Raw genomic sequence first — 17,362 nt, forward strand, 5'->3', positions numbered from 1 at the left:
GTTCAGTAGTCTACAACTGAAGTTTAGAAGCAATAAACTGTGCAACAAAATAATCCCACAGTAAAGCAACATAGAAATGGTCCTCAGACCAAAATATGGAGATACAGCTGATGAGTAAAAAAATACTTGCTATGTTAATAGTCCCAAAGTCTTTCCCTTACATCACATTAGGTATTTTTTCAGGAAGAAATTAGTCTGGCACTGTGATATCTAAAGGGTCAGAAATAGTTAACAATTCCCCAGAGAGTTACAGAGGATGAGAAGGGGGTTGTGGAACAGGGCCTGCCTTATCAGTTGCTTACTGATGATGAACCCCACTTTTAGGACCATAACTGTGCTCTCACCCAGTAACTTTGGACTCTGTTGGTCAATACCAGCAAAAACCATAGAAGATAACACTGATGGCTGATTTGATAAAGGAAGAACTGAGTCCTTCCTTCCCCCAGCACTGGTAAAGGCAAGGCCACCTCAGCCCTCATGTTAGCCCACAAATGACGTGTGGTTCCTAGGTAGACTCAAGAGATGCTGACTTGTACCTGTAGCAGGATGCTCTGGCTAGAGTGGAGCTAAGACAGCTTGAGCAATACCCTGTTTGCAGAGCTATCAGTGGTGAGTGCTTCTCCAAGAAGGTTGAAAACAGCCTGACTCATCAACCCCAAAGTTAAACATCCTGAGGAAGAATAATGTCTCTGGATAGAAACTGCCACAGGTGAAGATGTGGCAGACCTGATAAAATACCTCATAAAGGAACTAACAAGTGACATTACTGATAGCTTACCTAAAGCCTCTGAGCTGACATAGCTGGCCCTGACACACCTGACCTTTATTTATAAAGGCACAGTTCCACTTTTTAAGGGTAGGTTTTTCTAATACAGTTAGTTCTTTTTGGTGTGTGGAGATTCCTACCTTGAGTGTTGGCACCCCTCAAGGTTACTCCTCAAGGCTAACACTGAGCACACCTATTGGTAAGTAGCAGCAATCTCTACTTAATAATTGTTTTTTGCTAGCTGTAATATAATTACTTCAAAACTAATGTTCTGCAATGCTAGTAGTTTACACTTTACTGTATACTAAACAATTTTGATTACAATATTTTAGTCTAATCATTATAATAATTTATGTAAGTGATTTATTATTATAAATATATTTGGTTTGCCATTTCTAATCCTGAGGAAGAAAGTTGTATAAGGGTTCAATTACACCTGTATAATTCTTTAGACATAAACTATTGTCTCAGTCTGGGGCTAGGATTGGATCCAGCTGCATGCAGACACCTCTGTGAGGAGGCATTTAGAAACGCATCTGGTTCTTTAATGATTTAATTACATAGGTTAAAAAAACCCACTGTTTTTCTTGTGCTTTAAAAGCACAGAGTCTGTCCCAAATCTCAGGCACTGCAGAGACAAGCTGCAGTGTTGTCAGAAGCAATAGAAGCAGCCTAGGCAAAGAGAATTGCAGGATTCACCTTTGAACCAAAATTAAGTTTTGCATAGAAAGGTGATTGCTCATGCTCAAAATTAGAAAGAACAGTACAAATACAAACCTGAAAGATGTTTAATTCATAGTGTTCTCTCAGAAGGGCTTCAAGGAACCAACAAAACAATATGGATTGGAAATAACAGGCTATAAATACAAGGGATAAGAATGAAGACTAAGATACTCTACCTGTCCATGCAATCTTTCTGCAAGTAACAAGAAAAAAGAATGCTCATTTTAGACATCGGAAATAGATTCTGGCCCACCATGCAAATTAATGGTCTGGGATATTTAATTAGAACAAAAAAATGTCATAAATATTTGATGGGCATAGACATATTCTGTAGGTGGATGGAAGTTTACCTAATACAAACCAGCAGGACCAGCACATCAGCTGATCAGCTGATAAAGCATTCTTTACCTGCAGAATCCTAACTGGATCTGGCTGTGTGCTTTACAGGAAAAACCTGCAAAACTGTCAATAAACATAACATAAGAGATTAATGTTCTTTGTGCAGGAGAAAAGACATTAGGAATCCCTGTGTCAGTAAAACTGCAAAGACTATCTCTTTCCAAGTATGAACAAATATCAATGTACTCAGAAAAAGACGAAAGCAAAAATCACACAAGTAGAAAAAGAGAAAGCAGGTTTTTTCTGTTCATTACCACAGCTGACTTTCTGAGGCATATTGACAAAGGGAAAATTGTCTGATCTTACCAACATGGAAGAATTAGTTCAGTGGTAGTTATCCTTGAGATGTGTCGGGGTTGTCATAGACTTGTAATTTGTCAAGCCCCATTAACAGATGTCCTTTAACATAATGTGGGTTCAACAGGCTCATTGGGTTCAATTATGCCATTTTCAGCTGGTTGCTGTCATTTTAAACTGCCCTGTGCAGTTCCACTCTCCAGTGTAGTCACATCATAGCAATTTTTACCAATATTGGAATCTCTCTGATAAATTGCTGTGGCTCATAAATTGGCCACTATCCATTCAGACAGCTGCTGGAAGGAAAATATCTGTAAGGAACAGTGTTAGGGCTGCAAGGAGTACCTACAGGGAAAAGCCTGGAGACCATCTGCTCCACAGAATGAGCACTGTGGATATGTGCATAAATGTCACATGTAAACATCACACCTTATTGTGGTCGTGCTGGCTTGACAGACAGATACAGAACAGATACAACTGTCTCTAGCACTGCCTGTTTCACCTGTGGGCATCTCCAGCAACTGCAATATAAATGGGCAGCCACAGGAGCCAACATGAAAAGCTTTCCATAGGGAAGCCTGATGCTGCTTCTCAGCATTTCTGCTCTACATCTCATGCAGCTAACTATGGTTGAACCTGTTCTGATATACAAGTACATCCAACACAAACTTCTCCCCTGATAAGACCTTAAGCAGCTACAGACAAGACTTAAACATGCATGAGTCCCTAAACCTTACATTTAGAAGTGTTGTTATGACAAAAAGATGATATTTGTTATAGAAAGAGTATGGGAAGGAGAGTTCGAATAAAGGACAAAATTGTCAAGCTTAATATTTGGAGGTGACTGTACAATAAATATGGTAAGTTCTAAGGGTTTAATGGCTCTGTAAACTTTGCTGGTTTTGTGGACTTGTATTCATTTAGCACTGTGATGATAAGTTTCCATACACAGTGTAAGGAAGTTTCTCAGGGATTAGAAAGTGTGCCAGTAAGATGAGAAGCCCCACTGCTGCCTGGTGGGAGGCACTCTGCTGGGTTAGTGCAAGGGGCTTTCAGCTTTTCTGGACTCCTGGGAGGCTTTGTGGCAAGGGAGACAAGAAACTGCAGAGTTGTTCCACAGTGTTTTGATGAGAGCCTCACTTACTCCATTGTTCTGTGTGTTGGGAACAGGAGAAGGTTCAAATGCATAGTTAATGAGGGCTAGACATGGATGCTGTAGCTGCAAGTGCTGTTTCCTGTATGGAGCTGGTCAAAGGTCTTCCTGGGATTCCAGCAGAAGAAATCCCTGTTGTCTTTTCATGGCCCTGCTCTGCCCCTGCTCTGCCATTGCCTCAATGAAAGAACTGAGTGTATTGCACCCTGCAATGATTGCAAGAGGGGGAGAAGAGGTGCCTGGGGTGATGGAGTGAAGCTGGGCCTGGAATGGGGGAGGAAAAGGGTTTTACCTGTGCACAAATGTTTGTTTCTTTTTTTTGAAAGAAAAATCCAAATCACTACTCAAATGTTTTTATTAACTGGAAATTAAGTTAAATTCCCTCAGAAAAGTCTGTTCTGCCTGTAGCAGGATGCTCTGCCTGGCGTGGGGGTAAAAGAGCTCAAACCTATTTGGAGAGCTCTCAGTGGTGAATGCAGACCAGGGTGTCATGCTGCTTCCCCCCAAAAATGAGCTTAAGCACAAGTATCAAAGCAAGTATATCTACATGCCTTACTTGGGAGACTTGGTCTGTGTATTTGTGATAAGATACAGGAGGAGAACTCTGTTCTGAAATAACTGTTCTCCTGTCCTGCCTTCTGTTACTCCAGTGGCCCTTTCAGCAGGGACAGGTTTCTGTTAAAAGCTTGGTGACAGGGTGGATTAGCTATCATCTCCAAGGGAGTGGCTGCCTGCTAGTAAGGTCTAACACAGACTTGACTTCCAGCAGTTGTTCTTAGCTCCTAATTCTTTGTCCTTTTTGTGTCCTATCCTTCAATTGCTTATCATCATTAGAGTCGATCTAAATTCTTGTAAATTAATTGCTGAAGAAGCCAACCCAGGTCTCTCTAAAGGAGGTTTCTTCAGTCCCAGCTTTTATTTAGGAGTCAGCTATGAGTATGAATTTCTCCCTTCTGCTGCACGTCAGTGGCCTCATATTCTTTGTTTACTACTTCTGACAAGTCATTTTCCTTCCTCTCTCTGTTTTTGTAAGAGAAGCTGCAGGTAGTGGAGGGTCACAGACCCCTGCTACAGAAAAGGGACCACTGAGCTGAGATGGGACAGTGTCAAAATTGCCAAAGCAGCACAAACATATTTAGCATTTCTTCTATATGACAGAGACTGGCCAAATCACAGACTTACTATAACTGCAAAGCAGTAAGAGAATTGCTGACCTGGAGATAATATATTTAGCTAATTGCTGATTTAACATGTGGTAGACCATAGGGTTGATGTTGCAAAATCACAGTTCTTGAACCAGCTGCAGAGTGAGGAAGAAGTGATCAGTTGTCCCTGTGTGAGCCTGGGGAGCTGACTCCTCAGGAAGGCAGCTGTGGGATGTGGATGGAGTGATGGGCTACCTCTGGGACACACTCAGAGCTGACTCCCAGGAATGAGGAGCAGTCTGGCTCCATAAATGAGGTAGTACAGAGGGTCACAGGTCACTGCAGCTGAGAGGATGAAAAGGAAAATCAAATATCAAGAGGTAGGCTTATCAAAATAGCATCAGCATTGAAAATCCCACTGTCTGGGTGAAACATGGATTTTAAAAGAAATATTAAGATTTTAGTTAAAGGTTAGCTTTGTTGAAATTAGTTAAAATAGATGAATAAGTAAGCCCAGCTGGAATCAATTAAAAGTTAATCATTAGGACCTGAAATGAGTTTTTAAGATGTAAGTAACTGATTGCTTGTCACTCTTATATTTGTTTAGCTGTGCTTATAATGAAAAACAGAAACACTGATAAATAGATCTAAAAAAGTGTAGACAATTACTAATTTCCTCCATCTGAGAACCTATTCATGAAGAGAGGAACTGGAAGTTTACCAAGAGTAATCTGTATTGTCAAAACCCAGAAAGGTAGAAAGGTCAGAGCAAGGGAGAATAGTTTTACTTCATCTTCCAGGACCCCTCCCCAAATAAGGAGACCACTGACCCAATTCAGAGAACATACCATGCATGCTTAATGACTTTTAAGCTAATTACCATACGAAGCAGAGAATGGGAGGTATCAATGTTATAAATATGCATTTGTGTTTTGGATATTCATCACTTTTGTAGATAAATAGACTCTGTATTGGCTTGTAACTTTGCACTGCGTATTAGGGAGCTATCCCATGCAGCTGCCCAGCGCTGGAATAAACATACACTTTTTAATTCTAAACTGTTAAGAGAGTCTTTGTCTGTCTCAGTTGGGTGTCGATATTAGATCCACACCCATATTTTGGTAAATCATGGGAATCCACAGCTACAAACATCTCCAGGCCACCTTGACACATGAGGTGGGACACTCCTCATGAGCATGGACCCAACAGCTGCATCATGCAGACTCTCTTGAAGTGGGAGAACTCAGGATTTTGGGGGTGATTGTCATGCTCATAACTGCACTTTGCTAATATTTATCATACCTGCACACTGCTAGGTTTATCGTAGTTCTGTACTTGTTAGGTTTAGGCAAGCATAACTGGCATAATTGCGTGTCATAATTTGCTTGTGTTTGGAGTACTTGAATTTATCTGGCACTTTCTCAGAAAAGGAGCCTGCAAACTGTGGGGCTGGAGCCTGGAGAGGCAGAGGCACGGTGTAGATACAGACACCCAGTGTCTTCAGCCTGTAGAGCTGTCTTTGAAGCCTGAGGGGTATCAGAGGGCACCTACATCACTCATAATAAATCTCTCAGGGGATTTATTCTGTCCTGCATGCACGTGAAACTTATTTCTACCTTAATCTAAGGAAAAGATAGAATCTCCTAAAAGAAAGGAAAACACATTCTGCAGTCACTGGCTAGCAGTGGGGAACTAGCCTGCCCGGGAATTACAGGAACCCAAAGAAAAAGTCGTTGTTGTATAAACGGTTTCAAATGAAGAGAATGCGATTATTGTAAAAAGGGGATTCAGAAAGGAGAAATCCCAAGAGAACTGGGCGAGAAAAGGCAGAAACTGTACAGGGAAAAAAAAAAAAAAAAAAAAGATGTTTAAGCTGCAGTTACGTTCAGTGAAATTACAGTGTAGTATTAAACTGAGCTCCGGCTATCACCACTAAATCCACTAGATGACGGTGTGGAGACTGCATTCAGCGTGACAGCAACATCTGTCTGTTCCTTACGGGCCTGTTGCCATTGTCTCGCTGCTAGAAAAACAAAGTTTGCAGTGTGCCTCTGCTCCTGCCCAGGGGCTTCACCCCTATCCGTGGAGAGAAAGTTGTCTTGGTCAGTACTAACACTAAGGTAACACTGGCGTGAAGGATTGATCATCATTTCTCTGGCACTGGCTGTTTTTTCCAAAGCCTAGAGGTCTGGGGACTTGGATTTGGGGAGTGGTTAATGGAAAGTGGTCCGAAGGATGGAGGGACACTTGCCATCTCTCTTGCTGTGCCTTGCAACCAGGCATGGAGGGGGACAGACATTTTAGCAGAGCCTGTTGTGACAGGACAAGGGGTAATGGCTCTAAACTAGAAGAGGGTAGGCTCAGACTAGATAAAAGGAAATGATAAGAGTGGTGAGACATTGCATACGTTGCCCAAAGAGGTGGTGAATGCCCCATCCTTGGAAACGTTAAAGGTCAGGGTGGATGGGGCTCTGAGACTCCTGGTCTTTGTGTGGTGGCCTCCCTGGGGTAGGAATGTTGTGGGATGCACTGGTCAGAGGGCACAAAACCATCCCATTGCTGGCAGTGAGGTTAAGCTGACCAGCCCTTCCCTTCTGCTATGTCTCTCCCCTATTCAAAAAGATGCCTTAATTCTAGAGACAGGAAATAGTAATCTGTTGGGCCATTTATTCTAGTGCAGCATGCACTGGAATCTCAAAGTGCCCTGACTTTTGTCTTAGCCTCATACAGATGCCTTGAAACTGGCACTTGGCAGTTGTACTGGTGATTTTATAACACCCAGGGTTTTGGGATTTTTGATGCATATGCTGCATAAACTTGCCCTTATATGGGATAACATGAAATTCCACAAGAGAGAACAGATGGATTTTCTTTTGCTCTGCTTTTTCTTTCCATCTAGGGGAAGATTTGTCAGTCTAATTTTCCTTACTGCCTTTTCTGTGGCTAGAAAGAGGAAAAGAAATGCCATGAGTGATCTCACTTAATAACAACCAGTCTTTCATGGCCTTTGTATCAGGCAGCTCTGTGGAAAAGGATTTAAAAAGCAGCATATCTGTGAATCTTCCTTTTCTTCTAAATTAACCGTATATTGCAATTTCATAAACAATTATTTCAGTCTCTTTACTTCTCAAACACAGTATTATTTATCATTAAAGGCTGCTTTGAACATAAAACTATTAGGATGCCCCTTATTAGAGCGGCTTACTGCAGCTCCCTTTCTAATGAATTTTTTGCTTTATGACTTGCTGGCTGAGTTTGGGCTCTTACTTTAAATCACACAATTGATTCAGTGTTCAAAGTCAGTTTATCAGACCGTATCTTCATGAAATTGCCTGCCAGCAGAGCAGCCAAGGCAATGAAAAATTAGGATGGAAAACAAAGTAACCTTGTTTTTATAAATTGTCAAATGTTTGGGATTTGCTTCTGCAACTCTGAAACTCAGAAGGGCGGGGAGCTTCTGACGCTAGCCCAACAAAGCCAAAAACAATCCTCTGGAGTGGCAGTGCTTCCTTCTGGAAGGGGTAATAGAGAGCCTGTGACTGTGGCAGCTTCTCTGATGGGTTTGTCACATGGCTGGCTCCCTCTTTCCTAATTTCCCAGTGAGATGTCTGCAAATGCCTATGCTGCAAATTCATTTTGCCAGTGGAGTGCACAGGGAAGGTGTCAGGCCCCAGGAAAGCCACTGCTAATGCATGTGAGTCTCCTTAACTGCCATGAAAAACTATGAAGTAGCAAAAGACACTTTACAAGAAATTGTAGTTGAAGTGATGATGAAAGACATCATTGGAGAGGACGAGGTTATGATGGATACTTCAGGAAAAACATTTGTCTTCTCTCAGCTAGCCTGGTCTTACCTTGGTGAGGCAGAAACTGAGGGATGTCACGAGGGAGACATTTAAAACTGTGCTGGGCACAGAGCTGAGGGTGGTTTGTACATGGGAGATCTGCAGTCATGGAATCATGGAATCATTTAGGTTGGAAAAGACCCTTAAGATCATGGATTCCAACCATTAACCCACCACTGCCAGCCCACCACAAAACCATGTCCCCAGGTATCACATCTACACATCTTTTAAATACCTCCAGGGATGGTGACCCAGCCACTTTCTTGGGTAGCCCGTTCCTAGGGTCAAGGGTAAAAGCTCACCTGCCCAGGGGTCAGACAAACATCTCATCACCTTGATAATCAAATTTATCTGCTTTAATTTTTCAGTGCATCAGTCACAGCTGGGCTGAGGCTTGGTTTCACACACATCTCAGTGGTTTGTAGGCAGGGACAGAATCTGACCCTTCAACAAAAGAAAATTCCATGATGCAAAATCTCTTGGTACTTATGGATTAAGAATTACCATGGTAAGTACTTCCTGAATGTGCAAATGCTTAATTTGGGTACTTGGGCAAAAAAATGCCTTGCACTGTGGTGCAGTATAAACTTACAAATACTTGAGTGCACAATGCTGCCAAAACAATTTGTAATTTGCCAGCAGAACAAAGAGTTAAATAAGATCCAGAAAAATCCTGTTTTTCAAAGAAATATCTCATTTTGCATCTTCTTCTCAGAGAAAACGATTTGTATTAAATATACACCAGATCCCTATACAACTTTTAGTCACTTTGTATTGGGGTTTTTTTTGTGTGTGTGTGTGTGTTTTCCTGTTTGTTTGTGTTTTTGTTCGTTTGGTTTTTTAGAAGTATGTTGAGGTTTGGTTAGTAAAACCATGTGCTTCAGTCCCTTGGTGCTGAAATAAAAAACTGGATTGCTATTTATGAAAATTACTTCATTTGTAAGCCACAGTAGAGAGAATAGTGACACAGACTGGGTAAGAAAAGCAGCATTAGAAGACAGCGTAGGAGTCCCATAAAAATGCTTTCATGAAGAGGAGACCAATGGCTACCAAAAATCTCAGGGAAAGGATTTTACTCATCAGTGAAGGCTCCAAGGCAAATATGCAGGTGGAAATATGAAATATTGTCAGCCTCCTAGCTGAACTCATAGGCAAGCTTTGAGACTCTAAGAGGTAATTTCTAGAGCTGGGTGAAAAGAGATCAAGAGAACTTGATAATGCAGTATTAGTTTTGACCTAAATTAAAATGCAAATATGAAGTACTATCCCTTCAAGATTTTCTTATGGAAGTGCTAAAAATTTGCATCAAAACAAAGCAGCTGGACATTGAGCAAGGGGAACACATTCTGCTCTAACTTCTCGTGAAGCTACAGTAACACAGACCAAATTTTGGTTTTAAATAAGGTAGTGTAGCCCCACTTGGAGTCAATTTGTTGTGACTGATAACAGGACTTGGTTCTATAACCAATAAATGTTGCTGCACTGTATAATAATCACATTAATAACTTCATAGGACAAAGTCATATTATCAGAAAAATAGTTCTTGATTTAAAAAATACTTCAGAGTGACTTGTCACATGCAGCTTTTCCAGTATTGTGATTGCATCTTGGATGTTGCTTTTGAATAAGCTGATGCTCACTATAAAGCAGAATTTTCTGGTCAGACACATTTTCCATAAGGCTATGAAAGTCCTCTGGCTCCCACAATGAACCATTCATGTTTTTTAAATAAAGAATGCACTGACTTGTGTCAGGGAAACCAAGACATTAAGAAAGAATGGAGATTGACACTAATTTGCATCATGCAAGGCACTGCAACCAGCAGTTGCAATTAATTGTAGAAGTGGTTCAGAATGAAACATTTTGGGTAACTTGGAAGAATCTTCAACTTCAGTATATTCTGCATTGAGTACAATGAAGATAATATTTCAATTATTCTAATTGTAAACAAAGTTTTCTTAGTGGAAAATTTAGATTCTGCAAAAGTTGCTTTTATATCAGGAAAGGAGCCAACTGTTTAATGCCAAAAAGACTTTTAATCAACTCTTCAGTACAGGGTCCATATGGCAGAAAATAAGACCTGTAGTCTTTGATCTTATTTGGGTTTCATCAGAAAGAAGGAAACACATGATCAAGACTATTCTGAACTGTAATTAAACATTGTCCTCCTGTTGACCCAGTTATCAAAAGCTACTTCCTCATGTGAGCTGGAAAAATCAAAGTAAGGTTGGTATGACAAAGTAATGCATCTGGGTTTGGAGACTAGCATGCAGTAACTGTGCTGCTCTAATGGGCCAAAAAAAGCCAGAAATGCATTAATTGTCACATTGATGGTGCTTGATGAAAAGTACATACCAGCAAAAGCAGGAAGGGTCATAATGAATTACTTTTAACTGGAACCTTAGATCTTTGGGTGTTACCGTAGTATTTTCTGCAGAGCAAATAAACAAAGATCTAGTTAAAGTAATCTGAATAAGTTTGTCTCCTATCTGAGGAGCATGTGACAAGCCTTGCATTACCTGGCAAGGCATGGAGGAAATGCCATCGAGGAAAGCCATCTGGTAACAGAAGGCAGGGGATTTTTTTAAAAAAGGAGTTCTTTGATGATCAGTTTCTGGAGAGAGTAAGAAGGGGAAGACCTGGCCTGGAACTGGGTGGAACAAAGCTGAAGCTCCCTGCCTGGAAGTTGAGAATTGAAGGGGTGGAACATTGAAAAATGCTGAGGGAAGGAATTGCTTGCAGGCCTTGCTGTTAGCAAGCTTTAGCTTTGTACAATCTCCTCATCAGTTTTTAGTGTAAATCTGGTGTTTAGATACTCCTCTGAAGGCTCTGTGAGGAACTTGCTCTATCACATCCCCCATGGACAAGAAAACCAGACCCAGCCTGGGGCACCCTTGGGCTGTGCAGAAGCTGCAGGTAAGATATGGATGAGCCAGGAGTTGCTTTCTAGGTCAGGTAAATGAAATACATCAAATTGGTGGCTACAGAGCATTTATTTGGCTTAGGAACTGAGAGCCATGGCTATGAAGGACACAGCAGTCATGAACAGCCAGTCCTATTAGCACAAGATACAAGAAAATGGAAGTTCAGGCTCAGCATTGTAGCTTTTGCACATGAAGCTTACCCAGGGCTTTACCAATTGGATTAAAGTTTATTAATTCTGGTAAAAAGTAGTGGGAGTAGCAGATAAATAGAGGAAGAGACAGGAGATGGCAAAGAACTATTAAAATCTGCAAATCATTATATGAGTGCCTGTTCTGGATTTAAATGTGTTAATATAAATTAATTATGAACTTGCAATCAAAGGGAAAAGTGGAGTATTTATGGAAGGGTTACAAAGTAGCATAATCTAAAAATAAAGTAGTTTGGGCTGAATAAGAGGAAAAATGGGGCCAAAAAACTTCCAGTCATCTATCTCCAGCTTCCATGTGTTGATGATAATTTGTCTGAGTTTGTTCTCCAGTGCTGCAGAGTATTACAACATCAAAAAGGCTGACCCATATGGAAATTTCTGCTGGAAAATAAAAGCTATTCCTGCTGCTTTCCTGACATGAGTGAGGTCTGATAACAATGCAAATCACAGGAGTATAGAAATATGCAGCTGAAAAAAATTATTTTAGGAGAACTTCTTCCTTTTCCAACGTGTCTTTCGAATATACATACACCCTTCTGTCTGCACACAGACACCGGGGATACGGGTCTTTGGGGGCAAGAAAATCCCATGAAAAAAAGCAGATGGAATTTCTTAGGATTCCCTCTAAAAAAAAAGGTATAAATGACCCACCCCCCCCCCAAGGAAAAAAGCTGAAACATTTCAGTTGAAATATGCTGAAAGCAACCCAAATAAAATACCTACCCCTGTGCCTATGTTTTAGACTCTGAAAGGATTTAAAAATATACAGACATTAAATGGAAGCAAAACTTTCCTTTGTATCTGGGCCAATTAACTGGACATGGCATTGCATTGAGACACTACTTAGACTTTCATAGATGGTAATGTGATTTAAATTTCAGTAATATATGTAATAACAAAAATGACAAATAATCACAGTCTTTAAAGAAAAACCTTCTAAAGCTGCAAGACTCAGTGGGGATATAAAGAATCTCTAGTATGTACCTGAATAATCTGAAGTAATTTTTAGGTTGAGATAATTAATCTAGTTGTCCTGTGAATGGAGATGAACATTATAATCTTTCCTGGGCATGTATCATTTGAAAAGTCTTTTCTCAAAATCTGTTATAGAGGCACTGAGGTAACCAGTGCTTCTATAACCAGTAAAACCAGTTCATTTTTTTAGCTGGAGAAACAAATTTCTCTTCTAGTAATAGTGATTTCTTGCAGTACCTATCTGCCAAGATGGTCCTAGCAATTATAGTTCCTTATCAAAATGGAAATCAGGTCTCTTGTTGATCAAATTCCTAATATATCTTTGGCACTGGCTAGGATGTGAGCTGGAAGGTAAATTAAATGCTGATGCTTAAGGCAGTACTTTGATTTAAGTCTGTCTTAAATTCCTTGGCATCACCTTTAGAAACAATGTGAAGAAAATACGTGGTTGTACATGGGTGCTCCACACTCCATTCTTCTTATTATTTCTGTGCATTTCCTCAGTTTATATGATTTGACTACCAAATTCTAAGTTCAGTCAGCTTTTTCGGGGGGGGGGGGGGGGGAAGTCTAATTTTTCCTCCTACCCCTAATTAGAGAGAAAAATGACAGATAAGAAAATGTCTTCATTTTGCCCTACTCCTTGCAAAATTTAATCCTGCACATGAAAACAAAGCTGCAAACAACGGAAAAGTTCACAATTTCATTGGAGAGCAGGTATCAACCTCACAGGAGGTTCACACTTCATTGTGTTCTCTATTTTTTTCCTCACTTGTATAAATTTCTATTGTTGTCATATCTTCACTCCTCCAACTTCAAAAGTTCAAATGTTCTGTATGATTCAAGACATGTAGATTTTCTTTAAGGGAAAAGTAGTGTTGTTTTTGCATGCTTGATGTTCTCATGGAAACAATCAATGTCAATTACTCTGATTTCCCATTTCTGACAATATAGCTTTTGTAAATAGCCATTCTGATGAAACAGAAGACAAACTGTATGCTGTTCTACATCCATATACCCCATCTGATGTATTACCTTTCTACTACAGCCACTGGTAGTAAAAAAAAAAGTCATAAAACCAATCTTGGATTCATATTTTTTCCAAGATACTTCTCCAATTTCCAGCAAGTTTTAGTTTAGAAACTTTCTCATCTAGAAATTGTATCTATGTAATGTTGTCTAACTGTCCTTGACAGACCTTTTCTCTAGGAACCCATCCAGTAGCTTTCAGAATTTATTTATACTTTGGGCATCCAAACAAATCAGGAAGTTATAAAATAACAGGATGTTATGTCCTGCAATGCAATTAGGGACTACATGCACAGTGCTTTTTTTTCATTTGTCTTTGACCTGCTGCTTAATGATTTCATTTAGTGCCCTGTGGTTCTAGGCTCATGAAAAATAATGACTAATCATCCCCTTTCTACCTGCTCCATGTCATTTATGTTTTTCTAGACCTCTGTCGTGTCTTCAGTTAATCTCTTCTCAAACTGAGAAAACCAAATCTTTTTGCTCTCCCCTACAGCAGAGATTTTTTTCCTATTTCTCACCAATCTGACCCTCATAACCTGTATGCTTTCTAGTCGTAAAACATCATTTTTGCAGTGGCCAGAGCCTCTCAGAAAGCTGGGTACACCACAGCCTTATGGAGTACCAGAAGATAGTTTATATTCCCTTCCTGGTCTGTTTGCTGGTCGGGGCATGGAAAGCTTCCTGTTCCAAAGCGTTGTCTGTAGTGACGTAGGAGAATGCCTGGTGACAAAAGCTGACATGAGAACTCGCTGTTTGGAACATGGAATTAAGGTCACTTCACCGTGTGCACTGCTTTGCATTCATCTGTGCTGCTTTTCTCTTGCTGCTTTGTTAGCTGAGCAGTCCTGGCAGATCTTCCTGTAGCTCCTGGCTAGCAAGTTAAGGGCTGTCTCTCTGAAGCACGGGCCCTTCTGGATAAAACACCCAAACCCAGAAGTGATAGAGGTTTATGTACCACATCTCTTTGAAGGGTTTTTTCCCTCCCCTTCTGTTTGCTTCCAGTTGTTCAGCAGCCTAGAGTGAAAGAAACAAAAATAAACACAAGAATTCATTTTTTTTCCCCTCAACTTACTTTGCTTCCAAACTGTCAGGCAAACCCTTTCCTTCAGTTACAAACTGAAGGCAGAGACCACAGGTAGGTTCCCTGAGCATGGAGGCTCCATAAGTAAAATTTTCAAGACCAGGCTAGAAAGCTGCAAGGAATGGCAGAATAACTGCTGGGAGTGAGAGGTCTGTCTGAGAACTCCTCTGCTGCTGCAACTAGAACAGCCTGAGACATGGGATCGATTTGTTCACAACGAGTCCTGGCTGGCTTTGGCACACTTCATTATACAGAGTGAGAAATAATTGGTCTCATTGGTATATAGCTCTTTTATATGTGTTTTTAAGGATGGAGATACATCACATGTATATTTTATCAGTGCCCTGTCAGTACACAGCAGCTGAACCCAGCAGCAATGACAGTATTATTTAGATTACAGTTTATATATAGAAATGCTATGAATTTTCACTTTATTAATGGCTTTGCAGGACTTCTTGTCTTCTATGCAGTATAAATATGAAATTAAATAACGTAAAGAAGTGTAGCTTTTGTTGTACAGCTTAATAGTATCAGTGCTAGGGTGGCAGGAGAAACCTGAGGAAAGCAGAGAGTATAAAGGGGAACAGAGAGAGGACAAAAAGAAGAGGAATATGGAGAACAGAGTGCTACATGGTGTTAGAGGGGGATTTAAGAAAAACAAAGCTGCTCAAAGACCAAAAGAGAAGATGTTTTTGTCTCCCAGGGAACCAATTGAAGCTTCTTGGGAACTACTGACATATAAACCTGTGAGAAAGAACAGAGAGCAGAAATGTAAAGCATCCATGCCTATGGCAAATAATTCTTGCAGTAGGCATGAGCTGCTCCCTGCCTGCTGCTCCCTGCTGTTTGGAAATATCTGCAAGTGATGCAGTGGGAAGTGCAGGAACACATCTGGAATGTAGCACAGAAACCTGCCCTGGCCACTTGAGAGACCAAACACCCTAGGCACTGCACAGCTCTGCTGTCCCTGCATGTGAGTGTGGAGCTGGGTTAGTGGTTAAGATGATGAAATAGTCTGTGCAGAAGGTAAATGTGATTTTTCACATGTATTGGCAGGTCTGCAACATTAACATGAAGGATTGTTTACAGACATACTCATTTACTTCAGATCTCATTCCTAACTCAAGGAATAAACACCATTAATTCAGAGCCATTCACTGTAAACATCAGATCTGCGTGGAGAAAATGAAACAAAAAACTGCAGAGACCTTTATCTTTAAAGGCTTTTTTAAAATTCACCCTGACAGTCAGTACCTCATGCTCCAAAGATTGAAGCATTTATTCATGTAGAGGTTAACTGCAGTCAGAGGAAGTGGTTTAGCCATGCTCAAACTAACCCAGAATTGGGACAGCCTGTCAGTTTAGGTGGGAGGGTGCCTGGGGAGCTGTGCCTCAGGCATTGCCTGATCCCAGCATCCCAGCATCCCCATCCTCCCAGCGCCCTGAGCCAGCCTGGCAGCTTGTGATGCTGTGCATTGAACAGGGCCAGGGAAGTAATCCACCAGGAAATTCTGGTCACCTGTAATATATTTTGCTTTTCTCTTCAAGCTCACTTCAAGATCACTGGTTAGAAGGAAAATAGGAGTCTCAGAGCAGCTAATGTAACCTCTACCTACATTTGTTGTATCCAATCATTACAACCACAGCTTATTAATAGCAATAATTGAAAAGAAACATTGCTTAATAGTGAGGTTTCTTTTCCCCTTAGGCTGCCAACAGCTTTCCCGTATATAATATCATTTTTCAACATCATTTCATCTATCAGGCTGGCTATAATAAGTCTTTTACTTCATTTTTTTAGTGCTTAGTCACCCAAGTAAGTTTTCTCCTGATATTTTTGTTCAAGCTCCTCTATCAAGACAGTAGAATCTGGAGCACACACAGACCCAGACTGAAGAGAGAGCTGTGCAGGGGAGCAGGCAGCTGGCTTGTCATGCCAAGCAGCTCCTTTCCTGACATCCATTTCCCAAGAGTATGGCAGCAGCAAGGTACTGTTTTCTGAAGGGGCAGGAAGGGAGGACCCGTTTCACTCTGCAGTCATATCCCCAGACATTACTGACAAGGGTCAGATGGCAGATCGCCATCTCTGAGGACAAATCCCTACCACCCTCAGTTCTGTCTCTGATTTACCCTCAATTCTCAGCCACTCACTGAAGTCTCACACATTTTCCATAAACTTTCTGATTTTATTTTTGTCTTATTGCCACATTGACAAAGATTCCATCCCTCTTTCTCTTTTCCTCCCCCTATTTTTCTAGTTCCCATCTATCACAGGTGGAAGAGAAACACCAGACAATGTGCTACTGCCAAGCTCAACTGACTTAGCTCCCCAGGCAAGGGACAGGCTGCGTGGGGAAGAGCTGCAGAAATAGGGCTCACACATGAGAATTAACTGGGATCTTCACCAGGTGCAGTGAATTGGCACAGTTAGTCCTGGAGGAACGTGAAATTGCTCTGCCCAATCTGTCTCTGTGGTGGGCGATGGGCAAATCTGCTCCCATGAGATGTTGGATGTTTTCAGAGCAATGCCTCCCCCTAACCTCTAATACTCTTTGGTGCTCAGGGAGTTCTGGCTGGATGTCAACATAGGCCACCAGCAAATCTCTCTATGAGACCACCTTCCCAGCAGTTTTAGATACTGTTCTCCAGTGGCTTTTTGATCCACAGCCCATTCCAAGGCTCATCTCACTGTACTTGTATTATCCTGTCACGCACAGCTCATGACGCTCAGTAACTCAGCCCCTGATCAAGGCAAAGTCATGATTCTCCTGTAATATTATTTATAAACAAGTGTATAAATAAATGTGTATCTG

At 41.0% G+C, this 17,362-nt stretch overlaps 1 long non-coding RNA gene across 1 annotated transcript; it reads left to right on the top strand.

Moving 5' to 3' along the window:
- Positions 1–767: 767 nt before the first annotated feature.
- Positions 768–17,362, top strand: LOC138104187 (uncharacterized). Its single transcript, XR_011147972.1, has 3 exons — positions 768–965; positions 16,396–16,537; positions 16,808–17,362. It is a non-coding gene; the product is annotated as an uncharacterized lncRNA (long non-coding RNA).

This window comes from Aphelocoma coerulescens, chromosome 1A (assembly GCF_041296385.1).
Source record: "Aphelocoma coerulescens isolate FSJ_1873_10779 chromosome 1A, UR_Acoe_1.0, whole genome shotgun sequence".
Lineage (NCBI taxonomy): Eukaryota > Metazoa > Chordata > Aves > Passeriformes > Corvidae > Aphelocoma > Aphelocoma coerulescens.